The 6000-nt window shown below is 33.4% G+C and overlaps 1 protein-coding gene across 1 annotated transcript in view; it reads left to right on the top strand.

Annotated features, from left to right (window-relative positions):
• Positions 1-3539: 3539 nt before the first annotated feature.
• The window catches only part of LOC106711635 (innexin shaking-B), a 99192-nt gene continuing 96731 nt past the window's right edge, over positions 3540-6000 (top strand). Inside the window, exon 1 of the mRNA XM_045686454.1 lies at positions 3540-3808. The gene's annotated coding sequence lies outside the window, so the exon portion shown is untranslated. The remainder of the gene's footprint in view (positions 3809-6000) is intronic.

Below are 6000 nucleotides of genomic sequence, written 5' to 3'. Positions count from 1 at the left end.
TTTTTTTATTTTAAAAAATTGCTGTGGTGTACATTAAATAGAAGGGAGGTTTTCTCTTTCCGTTGCCCAAAAATTACGTAACGTTGTCACTTTTTCACAAATATTCCGGTGACGTAATAGAAAAGCTCTATGTCAAATAATTTAAAATGGATTTAAAAACGAAGTTAACAAAATACTTTTTTGAACGGCGCACATTAAATGCTTCCAAATTTAAATAGAATGATGTTTTAAAATTGAAAGAGATAGTGATATATTGATTTATTATTGACGATATTACCAAATTTCAACCATAACGTGTTTCAGATTAGGTCTAATATACTATGCATTTTATTGTGCATCCTGATAAGGACCTAGTGTAAAAAGAATTTGAGTCACAATCTAAGGGAATAAGATGCAATGTTCAAAAACAGTAGTTGCAGTGACATCCCTTTATAACTTCTGATCTCCTAGTACAAGTTGCCCTTTTAACACGTGACGTCACGCTCTAGCTTTTTGGTCGTATACTTCTTATCTCTTGGTCGTGTACTTTATAAAGGTCGGGTAATTCATAATTCAGGTTTCCTGCAGTTCCCACATGTATGGTGGAAGTGAGAGTTGGGTTTTAAGGATAAAGATGCGAGTAAAATTAATGCAGTGGAAATGCGATCTTTGGGAAGTATGATGAACCGGAATGGTAGGATTCGAAATAACACTTTAAGGGAAAAATGTGGTGAATGGAATGAATGTTGTGAGTAGAGTTGAAAAACGTATGCTCACATAGTTTGGATACGTTGGTAGTATGAATGAAAGGAGATGAACAAAGGGAATTTATGGCGTGAAAGTGTGCTGCAGTGTCGCTCAGGGCAGGGTCTTCCCAGACGGACTTTTACCATCCAGATTGATAAAATACTCAAGTAGGGCTGTATTGAGAGCACCCGAAACCGACGTACAAGTTTGCGTAGTAAGAATGTAGAAGAAGCGAGAGAGGTGTGTTAGGAATGCGCTAAATGGTGGTCCGTGATATGGCTAATGTAACACGGAGGTACGTTCTTGTATTATGTTGTAGTTGCAAAAATGTTATGTATGACTGTATTAAACTGTAAACCATCTTTTTAACTTAGAATAGGAGACATCTCAGTGAAAATTTATAAAATGCAGTTGCAAGCCGAAAACAAAAATGCATGGAAGTAAACGCAATAGTGTTGAATTCGCTCGCTAGATGGCGTTACTTGGTAGTCCAATGAAACTTGTAGTTGTAGTTTCAATACTGAGCGTTGGCGGTGTTCCGACTTCAAATATACGAATTCGAAAAAATCTATTTTTTTTCTTAGACATTAAAACGTAATGTTTATTTTAATATAAAAGTTTGGCGTTATACGTTTGGCGACCATCATGACAACTTAAATTTTCAAACTGTTCGAGTTGCTATGAACAGAGAACGTGTACTCTCATACCACTGACGCAGATTTTTCAGCCAAGACATACGTCTTCTTTCTACATTTTCCCTTTTCATCTGTATTATCAAGTGTAACAGTTCGTATTTTTGGCCCGCTTTATCCCAAGGTACCCCAACTTCCTCTTTTACTCATGCTTTGTACAAATTATTAATTGGCGAAATTACTTTTTAATAACTTCTTTATTTCAATTGATTTTAATTTTAATTTTTGTTAACTAAACATATTCTTTAAATATATAAGTATAAATTAAAACATCACAAAAAACTGACAAGACTAACAGTAGGTTTCTGAAAGAAAAATCCCCATTTAAAACAGGGATGAATATATGTTCTGTATATTTATAAAAACAGTACATATTATGTTGTTTTCAAAGTCGAATTGCGTATGTATGAAAATATAACATAATACAATATTATAAAATATCAACCATGTTTAGTTGATGTATAAATATTTTTTATTTTACAGTCGGCTACAGCATAATAACATTGTAATGGACTTACGGCAAATGATTGTGAGATTGAAATAGACGTACAGGCGGATTACATATTGACGTCTCACAATAAGTTATTTCGTAAAAAAATTGATACTTTACATTTTTTTATTAAACGAAATTCATTAGACTATTTTAAGAAGTTTTACAAATAGATGGACGATTTGTTATTTTATTTATTGCTTAATAATAGAGGCTAGATATATATATATATATATATATATATATATATATATATATATGATAAGATTTTATATTGTATAATTGGTACACTTTAAGTTGTTATGTATACTAGATATGTAAACATATGGTGAACTGCGCAGTGCTGGGATAAACATTCCATGTTTAATGGCACTAAGTCACACAACTGAGCAAAAAACTGTAAATTTTGTTGATTAATAAATAAAAAAAAAACATAACTGTCAAGATAAATGGAACTTATCAATGTTTCAACACGGATTCGCTAAATATCAAAATGCTACATAGAAGTTACTACAAATTGTATATTTTTATGTAAATTTGTATGTTTACTATGACCTGTAGTCGACTTTAATCCATTTCAAATTAATAGTGACACTTTGTCGTATTCTCTTCTTTATTTACTAGGCTTCTTCAATTTACTACATCACGAAATATAAAGTGAGATCGATTCCTGAAATTGAGCTTAATCTTATGATCGTGGTTCTTCTATAATATTTATAAATAAATATTGTGAAAGTCCAGTATTGCGTTCGGGTGTACAGTTCAGTGGGGTCTGTGTGCCATTAGGCATATTGTACTCGTAAACCGATAGACACGGCCCGCTTCGACTATTCCTGTACAAACTATTACTGCTGTGTAGCCACGAATTGAAACACGAACACTTGTATATTATAAATCAAATTTATACCAACTAAAATATTCCAACATACTTGTACAATTATTGTTTGAAGTCTGTTTGTGGTACGTGAGCGGCGTTTTAGCGCTCCGAATGGTTTTGCTTTGAGATTGTCAGTTGAATTATTGTTGTGATGCTAATTAGGACAGCCACTTGATGTAAATCAGTTGGTTTTAGTAGGTTTGCACATCAAAGAAATAATCATCCATACATTGCTGTCTTCCCTTTGGATACTGAATGAATTTCCTAGCGACCAAATTTAGCAGTTTTAATTCAAATAGCCTCTCATATCAATCATTTTCTTAACAACGACAAACGAATTAAAATCAAATGAACAATTTTTAAGATTTAAGATCAACCTGAAATAGAATTCTTTTTAAAATAAAAATACCAGTGAAGATAATCAGAGCATATCGTATTTAAAAAACGATCGAAAACAATTTCACGTTTAGAATTACGTGTGTAATCTATTTTAAACAACTTTAAAAACCTCAGCCTCAATATGTCACGACAAATCACATTAAAGCCGCTCAAACGATGTTCGAAAAAACCTTCAACATCTTAAACAATGAAATGTTTAAAAAAAATTACGTCGATACGATTTTAGGGCCGTTTATTATTAGCGGCGACTGTCCACTATATAGCGAGCATCAATTCAATTCACAAGAAAAACCGTGAAATAGAAAAATCCGCGGCGATACAGCGGCCGCCCGCCAGCCTGTATCAGTCTGCCCTCCAACATTTCGCGCGTTGGTCGACACCTACGCGTCTCCCCGCAACAATATAAAAAACACTTCAAAATACGTAAATATTTTTTTATGTTTCCCTCGAAATATAACTGGAAAAAAATAAAAAAAGTTATTTAGTTACAGTTAATTAAAATTAGTGATTGTGGAATAAACAATGAGACTCTCGTGTGAATGGTTCTTGTTCGGTGGCATGTTTTGGCGGCAAACTCGGGCGTCAGCGATTTTGACAGATGATGTTCCCGCGTTTTCCCTTCAGGTGCGTTCAAGTAGAGTTTGATAACAATGAAAGATGATGGCACTAATTGCTTCACGTGACACATCATCCCACTCACCTGTTATATTTAGTGGTGATCTGGAAAGAATAACGTTAGAATAACAAAACAAACTACATAATAAATCGAGCGATATAATCCACTCAGAATTGAGAATTGTGTCATTAGGAGAAACGAACTGCTTTGGCCTAGTTTAAAGAATTATTGGCGATTAGAAGAACTCTCCAATGTAACGTAAAACATCAAAGCAAATTTGAATTTTCACATAAAATTTTGTAATATTTTAATTGGAATAAATTTCAATAAAAAATATTGTTGATAAATTTACTGTGTTTCTTGAAGCGTGTTCTCGCGTAGTTTCTGTGTCGTGGCACGTAGTATAGTGCTAGTATGTCTGTAAGTTTGTTTTTATTGTGGACACGAACTTATCTATTTAAGTTTGGACATTTGTAAATCGATGTTTCAGTGGTCAGTATCATGACAAATTGTTGTTTTGATAAATCGGTCGCAAGCAAACTTCGGCTGTCGTGTTTTTTTTTGGTTTCGTGTTTGGCGTAATGTTTATTAATGTGGTAAGTTTAGATTGAATAATTTTTATTGTAGACATTTTACTTATTTCTAGAAAAAATTTACAATTAAATTTTTATAAAAATTATTTTATTAGGTAAAATATATAGTTGTTAAAAATTTCGTATTTTAATTTTTTACACAACGTCTTTGTCATTGTCTTTCATATCTTCGTAGTATCATAGAATTGCTTTTAAATATTATAAATATTAAATATTATAAATATTGGTTTATATTAAAAGGTCAAGGACGTAATTTGCGTATATTACACAATAATTAAATGTCAATGATTGTGAGATGAGAAAGGGGTGGGGTTTCGGGGGGCGCGGGGGGTGCACCCCATGCGGTAATCCTGTTAAATCTCACCTTGTAGCCACGTGAGCCCCCCGTCACCCGCCGCCCGCCGCCCGCGCCGCTCGCAGATTACAAAATAGCGTTGTAGCCCGCAGTAACAGGGTTATTATAGAGCTAATTAAATAACTACAACTATTTTCAACATATTTACATAACATTTCTGACCTTAAATTGCAAAAAAAAATGGCAAGAAGCCATAAGTAAAATGATTTAAGAATTATTTAATTTAATAAGTAAAAGAACTGAATTATTGACATAAATACGGTTAATTCATCGGACTTAAGCCTTTTAGAATTGATTAATTGCTTTTTTTTTTAAAAAATAGCTAGTTACTTTAAGGTTAGTTTGCTGCAAATTTGCTTTATAATTTCAACACTGACATAGTTACTCTTTGTACGAATTTACACAAACATTTTATACTTATTTGTAGTATTTGAATTTATAACTTCGAGTTTCGTTTTGAGTTGAGTTATATTTTACATCAACAGTAAAAATTATGAGATTTTTTATTTGTAAAAAAGTATGTATAAGCACTGGCTATGTATAATAATATAATGTACAAGCTATGTATAACACATGCTAGTAAAAAAGTGAATTAAAAAAATTATAAAGTGACAGTTGAACAAGTCGTTCGTGTATCGATTTCGCGCGCTTTTCTCGAGGTCGATGAAGTGTATCGGGAGCCGTCAGCCGGCAGAGGTGAGCGGGGGCCGCGGGGGCCGTCAGGGGCCGTCAGCGGCCAAGTTTTTATGGCACTTGGGCACTTCTCGTGGGGCCACTCGATAGCTAACGACGCCGGTTTGCGTTCTCTCGTTAAACGATTAGTTGCCCTCATCTGCCACATTCTGCACTTGCTGGCCGTTTTTGTTCGCGACGATTCTTATCAATTACACTGTTTTTCATGTGATATGACATTGGCCATTTCTTTTATATGAAGGCAAAGAATACATGTGAACTTTTTCCGTATTAATTGTAATATATATTTTATTTTTAGAACTACCTGTAAAATTAAGTCAAAAGTTATAGGATGTAGTAGAATTCGTATTTCAACATAGTTGAATTATAACAGGTACTATGATGGTTACTTAAGTCCTTAGTGTACTTTTATCTTACTTAGTTCTACAGCAGTAAGTAACTCTGAGTACGTTTGTGAGGCGTTGCCAGGGGAACGCTGATAATTTTCTTTGAGGCTTAAATATTGATTGCATTTGGCTTGCACATGAATATTCAAGTGCCATAAGTGTTTCGGTTGACT

The sequence above is a fragment of the Papilio machaon genome, chromosome 3 (assembly GCF_912999745.1).
Source record: "Papilio machaon chromosome 3, ilPapMach1.1, whole genome shotgun sequence".
NCBI classification, from domain to species: Eukaryota; Metazoa; Arthropoda; class Insecta; order Lepidoptera; family Papilionidae; genus Papilio; species Papilio machaon.
The sequence above is the reverse complement of the archived record's forward strand: the minus strand, read 5'-3'. Positions and strand labels throughout refer to the sequence as shown.